Source organism: Canis lupus, chromosome 31 (assembly GCF_011100685.1).
Source record: "Canis lupus familiaris isolate Mischka breed German Shepherd chromosome 31, alternate assembly UU_Cfam_GSD_1.0, whole genome shotgun sequence".
Lineage (NCBI taxonomy): Eukaryota > Metazoa > Chordata > Mammalia > Carnivora > Canidae > Canis > Canis lupus.
This window is the reverse complement of record NC_049252.1, coordinates 34510398-34528508: the sequence shown is the minus strand read 5'-3', so window position 1 is coordinate 34528508 and position 18111 is coordinate 34510398. Positions and strand designations below refer to the sequence as shown.

At 45.4% G+C, this 18111-nt stretch overlaps 2 long non-coding RNA genes across 3 annotated transcripts in view; one reads left to right on the top strand and one right to left on the bottom strand.

The window, feature by feature from the left end:
• The window catches only part of LOC119867072, a 34198-nt gene extending 24034 nt beyond the window's left edge, over positions 1-10164 (bottom strand). The window contains exons 1-2 of one of the 2 annotated variants that reach the window (XR_005382414.1): positions 9650-10164; positions 2173-2320 (exon numbers count right to left, since the gene is read on the bottom strand). This is a non-coding gene — a long non-coding RNA (uncharacterized LOC119867072). The remainder of the gene's footprint in view (positions 1-2172; positions 2321-9649) is intronic. The other variant, XR_005382413.1, reaches the window with a different exon arrangement.
• A 1277-nt stretch (positions 10165-11441) lies between these two features.
• Positions 11442-16791, top strand: LOC119867024. Its single transcript, XR_005382019.1, has 3 exons — positions 11442-12648; positions 16230-16338; positions 16431-16791. It is a non-coding gene; the product is annotated as an uncharacterized LOC119867024 (long non-coding RNA).
• Positions 16792-18111: the final 1320 nt, after the last annotated feature.

Sequence of the window (18111 nt, the reverse complement as noted above, 5' to 3'; positions counted from 1 at the left end):
CCCTTAGGATCTATTCAAATCCTCTTCCTGGCTGCAAAGCCCAGCATCTCTTTTCATAGGACCCAGAACTACAAATGGCAAAACCTCAAATAGGACCCCTCCTGATTTACATGGCCTCACACTATTCTGATGACCCTTGCCACAGGCTGAGTCTGGGCCACCTGACCAAACCTCAGGCTCCTGGTGCCTTGTTCTGCAAACTCATTCCCTTGTTAGATGCCCACATGGCCCAGGGGAAGGTGCTACTAGTCCCAGTTCAGTGTGAGAAAACCAAGGCTTGCAGATAGTCACTTGGTCAAGGTCAGAGACTATAAAGAGTGGAAGGTGGGATTTCAGGCAGCCAGACACCTCAACCCCCTCAGAGTTGTTCTTTCTCCTAATCACCATTACAGGTGGAGGGCTTCACTCCATGCTGCACAATGAGAGTGCCCATGCCCACCAATTCCAATGTTCCTGTCCTCCCCCTTCTCTCCTCTGGACACCTCCGCCCCCACCTTCAGTGCTATTAGCTCTGTCCACACCAACCTCCTATCACTGTGGTCTCTTCCTACGTGCCCAGCCCCCACCCCCCTGTGGGAGCCCATTTTTCACAAAAACAAGAGGTTCTCACTCTCTCCATGGGGTGTTCCTCCCAAATTCACAATGGAAGCCAGTCTCTTCCTCATACTTGTGGAAAACCTATCCTCCTGAGACAAAAATATCATCAAAATAGTTCCTCTCCTTACATTTTTTGGTGACTTCCCATTATCCCTGGACACCATCTCTGATTGGACACATTCACTGCCTACCTAGCGTCAGTGACTCCAGACCCCTCCATGCCCCTCCAAACCTCAGGGCCTCTGCTCAAGCTCTCCCTGTCAAGGGAAACATTTTGTTATGTCCACCTCTCACCCAGCCTTCAGAATTCCTTGCAGGTGTCTCCCTCAGAGCCCACATCTGGGCAGATGCTCCCAAATATCCCAGGAATCCTCCATCAAGGTCGGGATCACTCTGATCTCTCATGGTGCACATATTTGTCTACTCCTTTCAGACTGTGAGCTTCTAGGACCAAGGGACTCATCATTTCCTCTTGATATCCCAAGTGGCCTAGACTGACACCTGAAGCATAGTAGGATCTCAGCAAAGATTTGTGGAATAAAAATAACAATAAAACAGTTATTGTGGATTGAGTCCCTCTTGTGTGCCAGGCACCTAGAAAGCCCTTCCTAGGCATTACTTCCTGTGATCCTCCTGACAACCCTATGAGACAGGAATCTTTGATTTACAGATATTGAAACAGAGGTGTGGAAAGTTGCTGCAACTTCTCTAACACCGCTGACAAGTGGCAGAGGGCAGGAAGTGTGACTGCACAGCTTGGATTCTGGCCACGATACCAGTTGCTGAGCTGACATGCAGGGGCTGGAGCAGGCTGCCAGGACCTGCTCCAGATGGGAAGCTAGGCAATAAGATCCATTGCAAAGTCAGGGTTAACTCACCTAAAACAAGCTCCTCAAAGGCTCTTTGAAGACAGCAGGGTGTTATTTACCGAGGGATCATTTTCAGGATTTGAGTGATAGAAATTAGCCAGCAAGACTTAAGTCTGTTTATGAACTCAAGGGGGTCTCTTCAACCTTGAAGAGGGTCAATAACTTAATGCACAAGGAAAAGCAGTGCACAGTTAATCAAAAGGATATTCATACCCATTTTACTGAGGGAGGAATATATGATCAAAGATTTCACAGAAATGGGGCTGATGCACTACAGAGACGCCACTCCGCTCCTCACTTTGCAGAGATGCAGTGCTTCTTGGGGTGACAGGTCCCTTTGCAGAAGAGATTATTCTGTGGGCACAGCCTTGCATGCCAATAAAGTATTTCACGTGGCTATTGTTCTCAGTTGTCAAGGCTTATCATTAGAATGAAAGCAAATCTGACACTGCAAGCAGTTTAAAGACCCTCCCCTAAGAGGAAAATTCTCTCAAAGCAGTAAGCAATGGCTATTTTTAATTAAAGTTTCTCTGCTAATGTTTCATGACTTTCAAGTAACTATTCAAGTTGATATTTTCAGCCAAAGGATGCACTTAAGTTGAGACTCAAATGAGCAATTTGTGAAAGATTAAGATTTTCTTTGTTTAAATGCCTCTGGTTTAATGAGTTCTTTTTAAATGGTTTTACTTTTTCCCCCCCTTTTTACCTTGGGCCTTGGATGGCTTAAGCTCTTCTAACAGCTGGCATGCCTTCAGTTTCCTTTTCTAACGACTGGGTACTCTCTGTGCTCTGCATTCAAGGCAACGCAATTAGTCTCCACACCAGATTCACCACAAAGGCAGGGCTCATGGCATCTGGAGTACAATGAGAGGTCACGGGGATACTACATTCCGGTCTCCCTACAAACTCAAGTGAGGAGTAAGTTTAAGTTCATAAATGTCAATCAGAATGCTTTTGTGGAAACATTTTCAAACACGCTCAGAAAAACTCAGCAATAATAAAAAAGAATCCAATTAATGGTACATGGGAAAATATTGTGCATACAAATGCCAGGGTTTTGTTTGTTTGTTTGTTTGTTCGTTTAGTCAGGTTTTCTTATCATCAGCATCAATATTTTGATGTGTGCATCAGATGGAGCAACACAACTTTTTGATTTCTTGTGCAAATGTGAGTCACCATAAGAGGGCACAAAACATAAACAACAGCAGTCTTTTTCCCCTCACCCACTCTTGGGCTGCTGCAGGCTGGAGAACCTTTGATAAGTCAGCACTCCAGCACCCATATCCCCTCTGCATGTATGCAAAGATATCAATGGCAGAAATTGTATGAAGACATTGTGAGATCAGATGAGTTGGCCAAAGATGACTTGACCCACCATTAATAAGCAATCATAGAGATGGGAAATCCATGTCTAGCTGATCCCAATTTTTGCCTTTGTCTGTCCCAAAACCAGAGTGGATTATAGAACTCAGCCACTTAAATCATGAGGAGAAAACTAGAGCCATTCCTGGGAAGGAGCAGTCAGGACCTTGTGCGGAACTTTGGGGGATTTATGCCTCTTCCAGTTTCTTCAAGGGACCTCTACCTTAGCACAAATGGTGGTGGGCGTTTAATTCATGAAAACTCTATATTTTAAAGTCAGTATCTTAAGCCATAATTCCTGGCTAGATGAAGGCCTTGCTGCCATTTTTATATCAGCCAGACTACAAGTATTTGCCCATCCAATGTAGTTCAGTGAAGGGCCAGAAAGAGGAGCAGGGTCACCACAGAGCTGAATGTAGGGAAGTAGCAGCAAGAATGGGATGGAGGTGAAGTCACTCACGTTCCCCCAATGCTTAGGGGAGACTACGTTTGTGCTTAGTAACAAGAAAGGGATTGTTCTTATGACTACATAGGGTTTTATACACATATCAGAGCTGACATTTCCTGCTTATTAATATATAAATGTAAATATACATTTTCCATACTATGGTGTTGGTTCCTCTCAACCATACCCTTGGATTTCTCTATAAGGTACTGATGAGAGAGCCTTTTCCAGGGAGATTAAGGAGTTGTAGAACAAAACATCCAGCTATGATTTGCAGGTTCTGGATCTCAGAATACATGGGCCAGGGAATCTCCTCTTGTGCATTTGAATGGGGCCTCACTTTGGTTCAATCTGCCAAAGGTCATTCATTTATCAATAGAATGATAAGAAGGTGATGGGAGGATCCATCCATCATGGGTCTCTTCAAGGCCATTAGAGTTGTCCATAAAAAGGAGTTAAAGGAATTACGTGAGTAATCCAAGCTTCCAAAACTAGTGCAGGCTGCCTTTTTGGGTCAATCAAGAAATATTTTTAAGGTACCTACTAAACGTCTAGCATTTTTTAGTCAATTAAAAAGAGAGTGTAAGTCTCAGAAGATGTGATTCTCATCTTCAAATAATTCACCATCGTGTGAGGGAAAAAAGACAAATATACTTGATAGATAAAATAGGATGAAAACAGATTAAACCAGGTGCCAAATTAAGTATCCAGGAGGAAAGACCATAAAGGTCAGGCTAATCATGGGAAGTTTCAAGAGGTTGTTATTTCTGTCTCAGTAGGAGGACAGGTAGAAAGTGTGTAAAGATACACAAATGTGTGGGATGTTCTCTCATCTTTACCTTGAGGACATCAACCCTCTCAGTCTTATTGGGATATCTGTGAGAAGCAATTTTAGGTAGATAGCATATTTCTATTCAAGGCTGATGATGGACACAAAAACCATGTAGTTCACATGAGAATGACTATCCGCAACCAGTCAGGAGATTCACCTGGAAGCCTCCATCTCTTTCTTGAGCAGCCTGCTGGCTTCACCATCCCAACTCTACCCACTGCTCCCTCATAGGCTTTCCTCAGGGTGAGAAGATGAGTCCATGAGCTCTTTCATGAGCACAGCTACTGTGTCACCTCCTCTCACTCTTCCCAACTCAAGCAGAACATCACCATTCCTCTATGATGACCATGGAGGACTGTTCAAGATGGGGCACTTGGAGCAATCTGAACCTGTAGCATCTGATGTTGCAAGAATCCAGGAGTTCCCTGAGGGTTGAGCAAACACCTCAACATTATAATGACTTGTGGAGATCTAATCAAGAGAGGATCTGCCCCTGGAGCAGTGACAGTCTGAGGATGAAACTTCCTGAAGTAGGGGCTGAAGAGAGAGAGAGATCCATAGGGTCCTCCAAAGAACCACCTGAGGACACCTGAGTGTCTACCCCATGAGAGCCCAAGCATTTGAATTCTCAGATGAAGAAGAACACAAAAGGTCATCAGTGTCAGCCAGAGAGGCAACAATAGCCGGCAGAACAGACTGCCCTTTCGCCTACTCAAACCAGGAGAAATTTGCCTTTTTCTCCCAACCTCTTGCCCATCCTCAGAGAATCCAGTGCCTAGAGGTGAAAGAGGGAGGAGGAGGAAGATGAAGGGGAGGAATGTGAGGAGGATGTGTGACCTGCTTTGTGGGGAGAAGAGAGGCATAAATACATCTTGAGAGCAATGTCTGCAAAGGAACAACACTGAGCCTTGAGACTGTTCTAAGAACCAAAGGGGCTGACACAGACATGCAAATTGTATTCAGAGAGCTGTGCTTGGAGAAAAGGAGAGTTCAGAAGGTGCCTAATGGGAAAAATAAAACTACAGGTTTCCTGTTCATCATCCCAACACACTGACACTTCACAAGAGACCAATTCCACTGCAAATGTGAGCAAATGGATGTGTTCACATTTCAGAAAGTTAGAATTTTGAATTTGTAGATAAACCCATGGCTCAAACTTAGTCAATATTATCACAGGTGGGTCTTATCATGGAATAAGACAGAACAAGTAACGAGTCACTGGCTTGGTAATAAGAGCCTAAGATATATAATTCATAATGCTATCTTCTTCCCCTTCCCCTGTTGTGTCTCTAAGTTCCAAAATGACCCAAGTCTACGGCCATACCACCCTGAACGCACCCGATCTAGTCTAAAATGACCCAAAAAGGGTTATTTTCTTTCATTCACAGCAACCTCAATTTCAGTTGAGAGAAAATTCTCAAACAATGGTCGTTTTGGTGAACATGGCTTTTACCTTACAAAGACATTAAATATATATGCAAAAATCTGTATTTATATAAATAAGAATCCTCTAAACTCAACCACTAGCTACAAGGCAGGTTTCAGGACTTGCCATTTTAGGTACTTTAATCATGGGAGAATTACTTGAATGGGGGAATCATTATGGCCCACATATTCAAAAAGTCCCAATTACCTGTAGAAAAAAAAGTTCACCAAAAAAAAAACGTGATGATCTATATAATTTTTTCGGTTATATTTCATTTTTTATGACTAAGTTGCAATTTACTCCATAATGCTTTGGCACCTTGGCATTAAAACATTAATGAGTATGCTCAAAGGTTCACTGTGAGAAGTACCTATAGTGTCATTCACATTAGACCCCAATAAGCTGCTCTAAGGTCCTGTTATTTATTTTTGACATACAGCAAGGTCTTTCTTTGTTTTGTTTTGTTTTGTTTTGTTTTGTTTTGTTTTCAGCAAAGCCTTTCTTGTGTGAGTTTCCTTCTCATGTGTGAGCTCCCCTTCACAACAAGGGAAGCAAATCAGAGGGAGTCCAATTGCTTTGCCCAAGGTCACAAAGCAGGTACTTCAAAGGATGAAATGGATATGTTCTTGGTGGTCTTGCCAGGTTAGCATCCACACGGAGGACTTCTTAACACAGTGAGGTCATGAGGGGCCATCACCCTTACTTCTCCAATGTAAAGAGCATAGAGAAACTCTGCAGCCTGGCCTTGGGCTGTGACTCTGGACAATAGACAGTCACTTCCTGAAAATGGTAGATGTGAAGCACCATGCAAGTTATTCTGTTTTTTCTGTATAAAATTTCCCAACTCCCAATGAAAGCTAAAGTATGTTGGTAACAAAACATCAGTGCTTTTTGCTTGACTGTTTAACTTGAGTGCTGGTCCTGCCCATGCTCTCTCATCACACACAGAAGCACAGGGAATCTGTTTACACCACTGCCATAATACATGGCCATGGATCTAAGTGGGTCCGGACCAAGGAAGTTAGCGTTACCAGATCTGATGGCAACAGTAAGATAAATCAGCTTGAAGGTGTCTTTTGGGCAGCTAGCCTGATCCCTAAAAACCAAAGATTGTTGCAAATTTTATTTTCTTATCCCCCTATCAATGAAGACAAGTGGTCACTGCAAACCTAACTTCAATATCCCAAGGTGGATCATTTTCAATATATCCTAGAACTTAACATTCTTCGGATAAAGTTTCTGAAAACCAAGCAGACAGATGAGCACGTGCGAGCATGGCCTGGGTTGAATGGCTACTTCCAAAAAGAGACATTGAGGTCACAACCCCCATACCTGTGAAGGTGACCTCATTTGGACATAGGGTCTCTGCAGATGTGATCAAGGCAACATGAGGTCATACTGGATGGGGGGGGGGGCAGGTGGGCAATGACTGGTGTCCTTACAAGGAAAGCAGAATTTAAACACGGGGAGAGCACCATGTAATGACAGAGGCAGAGATGGGGAGTGACACAGGTACAAACCAAGCAATGCCAAAGAGCAACGACCAGCATCAGGAGCTAGGAAGAGGCAAAAGGAGTGGCCCATCCCTGCCCTGAGAGTCTCAGAGGGAGAAGAGCCCCTTCAGGACCTTGATCTCAAGCTTCCGGCCTCCAGAACTGGGGCAGAATCACTATCTGTTGTTTAAACCACCCAGCTTGTAGTACATTGTGTCAGCAGCCCAAGGAAACTAACACAGCATTACGTAGGTTCTAGGTTATTTTCTGTTCATTTTTTTTAAACTTTGCTCATTAAAAAGCACATATTTAAGAGGTTTGCAGACCTCACTGTCATATCTGTGTCTCACTTGCAGAAGCTCATAAGTAGGAAAACCGCCATCCCATGAGCCTCTCCCAGCAGCTCCATGTCTTGTCTTCTTTAGTTCAAGGCTACAGTGGGTCTTATCTGGAATGAGAAACGACCTCCAGACCCACCATGCCCGCTGCACATCTAGATCTTGGATACAAGGCATCCCTGGAATCAACTTGTTCAACAGCAGGGCCAATCCCAAAATGTCAAGGTTTTGAAAACCCAGTGTGTGTGTGCTCCAGGGCAGCAATGGATAATATAAAGCACACCAAGTGAAATTCCTTGAAGGCCTCATGCAAGACAGGCAGAGAAAACACGGACACGCTGAAATTGCAGTGACAGGTGTCTCCAAATTTGGTCAACCTAGACAGAGTAGGGCTAAAAGTTGGAACACAGGGCCAAGAGTCAGAAATGTTGGCATCCCTCTTTCTAGATCGTCACTGCTCTGCAGAGCATCTGCCCATGAACCAGTCGATCCAGGCCCCCGGAGCCCCAATATACCTACACCTGATTTCCCAGTACATCAGATTACCACATTATCGTGAAATCACATGAGAAGCAAGGAGTCACATTACATCTAGCAAATAATAATAACTTGAGCTCCTCAGAACCGGGAGAAGAGAAGCATATTCTGAATATTTGGTTTTTTAAAATCCCACGCCTGTATTTCAAGCGAACAGATGCTGGAGAGAATAACGATTCTGGAGATGACATTGACTCTGAGCAGTCACCCTGTGATAATTGTTATTAATAGACAGGCTTGATCTCCAAACCTGTAACATCCTGCACACGGGCCAGATCCTGGCCTGCTGCGTACATCTGAGCATCCCAAAACTGCATCCAGAAGGCCAAGCACTTGTAGCACTCTGGCCAGACAAGCAAAAATAAAGCAAATAAAGCACAACCTCTCTGAGACGACCTCAAAACTCAAAGTACAGCTGTCCTGTAAAAACCAGTGAGCAGCAGCTGATTGCATTGAGGATTCCTGATTACAGGAGGCCAAAGGGGTTCCAAGCACAGACGTGAATGTAAATGGCCCACACTGGAGAAGGAAGAGCTGGCTAAAGGAAGACCCTTTTGGGCTAATTCCAAATCGTCTGAGATGAGCACAGAAACCAGAACAACAGTTAAATGTTGTTGTGTGTTGAATTGTGGGCTCTCCCAAAAAGACATGTGTGAGTCCTAGTCCCCAGTACCTCAGGATGAACCTTACTAGGAGATTGGGTCTGCGGAGAGAAAATTGAGTTAAATGAGGCCACTATGGTAACCCTAATCCAATCTGATGGTGTCCTTGCAGAAGGGGATATTTGGACACAGAGACTCATAGAGGAAAGAGGATGTGACAAAAAGCCATCTGCAAGCCAAGGCGTGAAGCCTGGAGCAGATCCTCCCTCACAGCCTCCTGGCCCCCTCAAATTGTGAGACCAGAAAAGTTGGTGGTACTTTGCTACAGTGGCCCCAGGAAGCTGATATAAATGGTCATCTCCAAAACCCTCCAATGCTTCTATTAACCAGAATGATTTTTCCATCTTATGTTTTTAGGGGGAAAATATATATGAAAACACATCAGTAGCCTTGATTCACCCTTTATTTTTACCCATAAGGCTTGTTCTACCCAGCACTGTTCTAAACACTTTATGAAAATTAAGCCATGCATTCCCCAGGACTCCTCTGTGAGGCAGGATCACTGTCATCACCTGTAGTGTGTGAATGAGGAAACCAAATCGTAGAGGGGGAAGGAGCGCGCCCAGAGACAAGGACACGGCATGTACACACAAGAGCGGGGCCAGCGTCAATGCCCTTGACCAATGTGTGACCCTGCCTGTCCTAAACTCCCCTCCTTCTGGCAATCGACACACCACCCTCTGATGGCTCTAGTCCTGCCCTGCACAGGTTCCAACATTCAGCTTGAGGGTTTGGGGAAATATAAGACCTCATGTCACTCAAACAAAAGCCCCCCGCCCCCCCCCCCCCCCCCTGCTGGACAAAAGCGCATTTAATCCAATCAAATAGTGCAGTTAAATTGACTGCATCTGGTTTCAAAATGAAATTATTGCCACCAGTATCCAACGCTGGGCAGCCCTTAACTTTGACCCTTTTCCCCAGCATAGTGGGCTGGCAACGTCACAGTAGGGCAGGAGCTTGACACCCTGGCTCTCTCCTTTCCTACTCAACAAAGTACAGAGTGGGCTGAGAACTAGAAACAGCTTCTGTTGGGATGCAGAACCGGGCTGCACCCCTGCCAGTGCTCACCCCTGAATGCCACCTCTTACCTGCTCGGGTGGTCTGGGGCTCCCCAGTGGGCTGCAGCTGGTTGAGGCCACTCTACAGGCTGGGGAGGTACTCCTCATGTGGCAAAATAAAATACACATGTCGAAATTGTTTTCCCTTCCCTCTAGATAAATTACAGAAAGGGATGTGTTCAGCACCCTGGGGAGTCAGGGGTTTAGAATCTGGGCTTCCTGGATTAACTGTGAAATGTTAACTGACTCACCCACCATAAGCATTCCTACTTGACACTTATCTGGGAACATGAGCGCGCATATAACAAGGCGTTCGGGGGTTTCCATTCATTAAAATTAATTTCACTGCTAAAATTAAAATGTGGTTGCAGATGGAAAGTAAAACTGTTTGTTGAACAGGCAGGCTGTAAGATTGTGGAAGCATGGACTACAGGAGAAGTGAGACAAGAGGGCAGAGAGGGTTTGGATGGGGTGTGGGACCCCAGGTCAGGGCTGCCCCTCCCCAGGAGTGTCTGTGGCCATGGGGCAAAGCAGGTGGTCTCTGCTCAAGGTGAAGTCCGTTCCCATCAAAAACCCAACTCCTCTCAACTGACATTTGGTAGAGGGTTTATAAACCCTTGAAAATGGTCAAGTTCAGTGATTCTCAGACTTAGTAGATCAGAATCACCTGGAGGGCTTAAACACATACACACACACACACACACACACACACACACACACACACACACATTTCTGAATCCAGAGCAACTGGTTCAGAATATCTAGGGTAGGCCCCGAGACCCTGCATTGCTAACAAGAGCTGATGTGGAAACTGCTTACCCATGCACTCCATGCTCATAATGCCTTGAGAACCACTGGTTTGGATAGTAGTGGCAGAGGGAGGAAATAGGAATGGTGTCCCCTTGGGAGCAGGTCAAGGACACCTGTGAAGACACCCAAGGGCAGTGTGCATAGAACAGAGGCAGATTCCATTTTTCGCTTCTCTGCAGGCAGCTCCTCCACACACATGGTGAGCCTGGTCTTTCTGGAAACCCCCTCCTGCTACTGTTCAACTGATGCTCAGTGCATTTACTGGCTGCACCGCTGGGGCACATGTCCTAACCTCCCTGAGCCTTGCATTCCTCAACTAACAAAAGTGAACTAATACATGTTAAATGCTTGGCTTAGCGCCTGGCACGTAGGAAAGTGCAATAAATGTTAGAATCGGTATTATGATGACTGATTACTAATAATAAAGAATTATAAACTGTATCAGCTGCCACAGCTACAGGTGCCCCTCACCAGCCTTTGACCTTCAGGCCATCACATGCTCTACTGAAAAAGCAGACACTCCTCCAGAGACCAAGGGACCAACCTCTGTCTGCTTCACAGAGTTCTGCCCTTTAAAGAAGTTTCCAGGACTTATTTCATTACAGAAGCTGGAAAGCCCGTTTTGGCCCAGGGACCATGAGGCCACCACCAAGAATCTCTATCTACCCTCTTACATCACTTATATACAGGGTCAGTGAGGATTCTAAGACTTACTCGAGCAGGAAATGGAAGAAAATATATGAAATTGTAAATATGACAATATTTACAATCCCTTTTCCCCTCTCTACTTGCTATGGATTGAGTTGTGTGCCTCTGTTGAAGGGCTAGCCCCCTAGAACCTCACAATGTGACCTTATTTGGAAATAGGGTCATTGAGGATATAATTAGTTAAAATGAGGTCACACCAGAGTAAAATGACCCCAATCCAATATGACTGGTGTCCTTATAAAGGGGGGAATTTGGACACTGACAGGTACTCAGGGACACCGCCATGTGAAGATGAAGTAAGAGGTCCAGGTATTGCTTCTACAAGCCCAGGAGTGCCAAAGGCTACCTGCAAACCTCCAGAAGCTATGGGAGAGGCCTGGAGCTGATTTTTCTCCACAGCCCTCAGAGGGAGCTGACCTGCAGAAATTCCAATTTCAGACTCTGGTTTCCAGGACTGTGAGATGGTACTTCTGTGAGACTCTGTGACAGCCGCCCCAGGAAGCAAATGCATTTACTAAACAGGAGCAGTTCTTTGCTTTTCTCACTCGTGCTGTGTCCCTGAAGGAGGTGATGGGCAGAGGAGAAATTCAGGAGACAAGAAAAGACCAGATGTCTCTACCTGGCAAAAATGGGGAACACCTGAAAGAGGCTGGAAGAACAAGGATGAGAGAGACCAACAAGGAGGAGGAAAGGGATGTGGGGTGTCCCAGGAGAGGAGCCAATGAGGAAGAGAAGGAGGCATTTAAAGAGAACATGAAGGAAGTTGTGTTGGGTGATGTGTGACATGCGTCCTTCTTGTCCTCCCAAGAAACCTTCAGCAAACACGCTGATCTTCCACACTTGCCACATTAGGACTGCATGCCCTTGAGAGTGTGCATAAGCTTGTGAGGGTGTGTGGATAGCAGTGTGAGGCCAGTTCTGCAGCCTGTGCCAGAGCACAGTGACATGAGCCTTGGCAATTCCCAGTTGAGTGTTTGTGCAGCTCCTCATGGGCTGGGCCCTTGTCCAGGTGCAAGAGCTACACATGTCGATGCCTTAGATTAGAGCACTGGTCAAAGGATGGAGCTGATTTTTAGCAACAGAATGTTTGCATTTGGGTATATTTGTCTGAGGCCCCACATGCCTCTAGATCCAGGGTTTGGAGCTAAGAAATCCAGGCTAGAGAGTTTGAGCCTCAACAATGTGGAGATAGCATTTGAAGCCATAGGGGTGGATGGAACCATCCTGAAGAAAAACATGAAGTGAGGAGGGAAGAAGTAATGTTTTCATAGGCAACCAGAAAAGAGGGATCTGAGGGCAAAAGACAGAATGGTAGATGAGGTATGAGGGGAACCAAAGTCTAGCCTCCAATAGCTATGGGGAGCTTCCATAGGAGCAAGAAGATTCCAGCAAATGGACTGAGAGGAAATGGAGGGGACTATCCATGGGGTACAGCACCCCAGGGACCACTGGAGAACCTGACTCAGTTGATGGAAGACCAAGAAGCCAGATGGCAGTGGGCTGAGACACAGGTATGATGTGACCCCAATACTGCAGGTATGCTAGGTGTGCACTTCCTATCTCAATGAAAACTATGTCATTTTTGGGGGAAAAATAGCATGAAATTGGATCCTGACCCATGTTTCAAAATCTCCATAGATGATTTGGCAACTTGTTATGGCTCTGAGTTTCTACTGTGACCTTCTGTGTCTGGGGTAAGAGGCCCCTCCCACCTAGTCCTCTTCATCCTATGGCTCTTCTCATGGTTAAAGGGAGAGTCTGTGCTGCAGTGGCATCAAGAAACACAGGCTACTGCTGAAGGGAGTTTGGATGAGATGAGAGGGAGAGAAATTTGCTACAGAGTGATGGACATCAGGAAAGGGATTTTTTTTAAAGGTCCAGGAGTCTTGAACTTTCAAACAGAATCTTGGAAAATATCCAAGAGAATGAGGGAAAGATTGAGGGTGGGCTGAGAGCAGAGGCAGCACAGGACATCCATAGAATGGGCCACACCACAACTCCCAACACAGGCTGGGAATATCAATCCTTTGTCTGATGGCTGCTGGGACCATGGTGAGTCTATCTGCCATATCTAGAGAGATTAACCAACTATAGAATGTAAAGGACACTGTGTGCCGCCGATCCCCCTTGAGAACTAAAGCCATGGCTCACAGCTGAGATACTCTCCAGGATTGGCCGTAGTTGGGGCAGGAGCTGCCTGGCCTGTGATGACACCCCTTCTCTCGCCAGCTGGCATCCAAGGACTGGTCCGTGCTGGCATCCAAGTCAAGGTCCTTCAGCCTTCACTCGGGAGGACTCTGAAGGCAGCCTCACTCAGGAACCCCCTGTGAGTCTGGCTGAGGCCTCTTGCAACTTCACTTCAGCTCATCATCTCCCTCTGCGTAGGCCTGCTGCCCACTCCCTTGCAGGTGCCGCTCCCCAGGACATGCCCCAGGAAGTCTTCTGCACACTGTCTCCATTAGACCTGCTTGCCGAGGAACTCCTTAGATGCTAAATCATGATATTCCCAGTGGGAAGACAGCAGATTGGCAAATTGGGTTACAATGGGATCATAACATTCATTTTAGAGATTTTTTTTTTTCAAAAGACCAGGTATAGATAAGAATTGAGAAGATAATGCTAATTTCTGAGGAAATTTTGGAGAAGGAAAACTATCTCAGCAGGTTGGATGAGCAAGCGAGCCATTGTAAAGTGGCTTATTGGTTCAGAGAGGCCGTGGTGTTCCCTGCTTTGTGTCAAGTCTGTGCTGAGTTAGGGGGACCCATGATGGGGTGAGGGGATCTTGTCCTCCAGGACTTTATAGGCCATTGGGCATCACTGTCAGAGATTAGGAGGTAGCTCAAAATTCTTCTGCTCATCCCACAAACACTTCTGGCCTGCCTGGCATTTCTTGTGGAGACATTCTGTAGTCTTTCCTATGGTTGCCTTTGCAGAGACATAGCAAGGAACTTGCAAACTGGCTGCCAGTGGTTGGTCAATGTGAGCATACTCCCCATCATCCAGAGGCAACTGAGGTGTCCATTCGGAGAAGGAGAGCAGGGAAGTTCACTGTTACATGTAGATAGGGTACTGGACTCACAAGCAGATTCAGTGGGTTCCAGTCCTAGCTAAGCCACTGAGGAGCTATGTCACCACAGACTTGGGTAGACATTTTACCTCTCCTTGTACCTCTTTTTTTCTGACATATGAAGTAAGGCATTTGGACTAGGGAGTCTCTCATTCCCTTACTGATGCTGTGAGATTCTTGTATTTGGAATGTCAAAGGGTTTTAAATATAAAGGTGTGGTAGATGACCTATGGGTTGCCCAGAACCCTTTTCAGGACAGAGGATTTCTTTCTCCCAGCTGCTGAGAGTGTTGGTGGCTGAAGATCTCAAAAGCATCTAGCTGATGAGTACCCTCTCATTGGCTGTTCTGTACCTCCCCAGGGACAGTTAACATCCAATGATAGGTCACTGCAGGGTGTTGTTAAGGTCCAGACTCCCTGCCTCAGGTTGTCAAGTTGAGTACCACCCCAGGCCCTATGACTCCCTGTGGATCACATAGGTCCACCATTCCCTCTGCCTCATACCTGCTTCCCTGGAGCCCATCCAGGGAAAATACCTCTCAGAAACAAACGGCAGTGCTGTAGCAAGCAACAGAAGGGGGAATTGACATAAAGTGGAGTACAAGATGGCAAAGGGACACAGTCAGGTGGTGCCCAGGTCTCCCTGGGGCATGGAGGAGCAAGAGAGGCAACATCTCCATTACCCACTGTCACCAAAAAGCAAGACGAGGTGGTGATGTTCTCCTGCTTGTCTGTGAGAATCTCAGACGTGCTGAGACCCAGTACAGGTAGTCGGGTTACCACCACATGCTTCCTGGGCTAGCATTCAAGGGGTGGATGGAGCCAATCACTGCCTGGTTCTGAGGGCAAGGAAGATGAGGGTGCCACATTCCACATGGGGTGGTTCATGAATGGGGCTGCCCAGCTCCCTCCCTCCTCTTTCTAATGCTTTCCTCCCTCCGTGGACCTGACAGGAGTGGTAGAGTTTCTGCTTTCTCAGACAGAGTTCCCAAACTTTCTATCAGCACAAATCCCCCTCAGCACTCCTTCCCCACCCACCCCACCAACCAATCTTTTAAATCACTTAAAAGATTTGGCCATCTAAAAAAAGTTCACATTCCAAGTGGAGAGGTCATTCAAGGGCCTGGGTCAGATGCAGCATGTATGGTATGTGTGTCTGTGTGGTATGATGTATGTGATATGCATATCCACACATGGAATGTCTATATCTGTGTTTGTGGTGTCATGTGTGTGCATGGTGTAGGGTGTATGAGTGGGCATGTGTCTGTGTGGTATGAGGCATATGATGTCCGTATCTACCTGTGGGATGTATGTATCTATGTGGTGTGATGTTTTGTGTCTGCACAGTGTAGGGTGTGTGTGTCTGGGTGTGTGTCTGTGTGGTGTAATGTGTATGATGTGTATGTGTAATGTGTATGTCTTCACGGCGTGTGTGTGTGTGTGTGTGTGTGTGTGTAAGTACTTCGTGTAGGAACCAGTCAGAGCTGTAACTGAAAAGGTCAGAGTGACCATGATCATGAAGTATGACTTCCTGCTAAAAAGCTGGATTTTATCTTAGGGGGCCACAAACATGTCTGAGCAGATGAATGTGATCCTATCAAGCCAATCAATACTTCTGAGAACAATGAGGGCAGCAGGTGGTAGATGGGTGGAAGGGGGAGGGATGAAGGTCAAGGGGATGATAATCCCATCTTTGGTGAGGAGTGCCTTAACTCAGACATCAGGTTTGGGGCCTGATACATCTCATAGCATCATGTAGGTGCTATAAGAGACATCTGGGAGACAGATTACAAGAAAACAAAAACACAACAACGAAATCCAGGCCTGGGCAAAGGTGAAAGAGAGGGGAGTTTAGAGGACTAGGTAGGTGATAGTGATAGGAAACCATGTCCAGTGGAGAACATGGTTTTAGGCTTAGAATTCTTACCTTTGGTGGGCAGAGGATGGGGGTGTCAGGATTTGGACCTCATCTCTGACATCCATTAGATATAAGCTTGGCTACTTACCAACCTCACTATTATTCCAGTTCTTGCACACAGAAATGGGAGATGTTAACACATCCCACCTCAGCAGACCACTGCAATAATGATGAGCAACAATTCAAGCAAAGTACTTGCAACAATGCCAGGCACAAGGTAAGCACTCACTAAACATTAGCTGTGATGACAGAAGGGGGCACTGGGGACCACTTTGAAAGTCTGATAAAACCTACATACTTTCTTCTCAGAAAAGTGCACACAGACATCCTGTCATCATCCCTGGACTCCTATGGATCCATAAATACCTATGGATCCAGGCTGAAAAATTCTAGTCTGAATTCCAGAGGCTAGTCCAGGACTGGAGAAGAGCACTTGGGAGTGCCCAGAATTGCACAAATTGTGAGCACTAAAGACATCCCCCAGGAATGGGAGGGAGAAGGAAGTACAGCAGGCTGTGGCAGGAACCTGGAAGAAAGTGTGTATTCCACAGGCAAGTGGGGCCATCGAAGAAGGGGCCAGCAAAACACAGAAGCAGCACCCAATAGCATTGCGTGTGCATTGCACACAGTAAATTTTAACCATAGTTGGATCATGTCTCAGGAACACAAATCAACATGATGAAATCTCATATGCAGTTATTTCAACTTTCATTGAACTGCATTTCACCATAATATCCTTCTGTCTTACTTAGAGGCTGAAATTTTTTTCTAGCTTGTTTCCCCAGCTGTTCAATTTAAATTTGTCCCTTTGTGTCATCTCTAAAAATTGTATTTCCCAAAGCAAAATCATGGCACGCATTTAGAAACAAGAATTTTTTATGATTTATGAATTTATTTATGAGAAGTTTTACAAGCATACAAAAATAGCATTTAGTCATGTATATTTAGCAAATTGACTTTATTGAAATGAACAAAATTATGTGAAAACATAAGGATTCTGGAAAATAACATGTGTGTTTGGGGAGATTTGGGAAGAGTCCAGTGTGTACCCCTGGTGGGCAGAGAGTAGTAGTCCAATACATATTAGCTTCTCTTCTCTCTTTTTGACTTCAGTTTCAGAAAACAAAGAGGAAGGAAGGAAGGAAGGAAGGAAGGAAGGAAGGAAGGAAGGAAGGAAGGAAGGAAAGGAAGGAAGGAAGGAAGGAAGGAAGGAGGGAGGGAGGGAGGGAGGAGAGAAGGAATACAAAGATCATGACAAGTCATGAAGAGCATATAATGCAGAAGGAGTGAGGTGATTGTACCTGTTGACGTGGACTTCAGACTTACTTAGATGCTGGAATTTGTAGGACTATCTTGTCACCAAGTTCCATGGTAGTTGGTGTCCATGGGCTTTTAGTTTTGTTGTCCTAGTTCTTCTGTATGGTCCTATGAGGAAATTAGGGAATTTCCAAAGTAATGCCCTCTTCTTTCTCTTTGATGTTTTATCCAATAAACTTGTTAAGGATAATTTGGTGATGGAAGTAAGTACCATTGTTAGTTAGAAATTTTTCCATGACCCATCCTGGTAAGCATAGCATTAAAACTCGCAGAAAATCTGGAGACAGTTGCTGATCACTCTTAGCAGATCTACTGCATCACCACTGGCACAGAGGGCATGTGGTATTAAAAAACAGATACTGATGACTAAGAAAAAAAGAAGACTTAGGCCCCAAATCTCAATCTGAAGTTGAGGATAAACTCCCACAATATAGCTGGATAGTTGTGTCATGACACTCTAAACAGGGTGTGTAATGGGTGGCCTCCTCCCACCTTGAGAACAGGAACCCTGTCTTAATCATGTTTTACCCCCAGAGTACAGTGGTAGTCCCTGACACATAGACACATTTTTTATAAGATTTTTTAAAATTTAAAAAAAAAAAAAAAGATTTTTTTAAATTTACTCATGAGAGGCACAGAGAGAAAGAGAGAGAGAGAGAGAGACAGGCAGAGG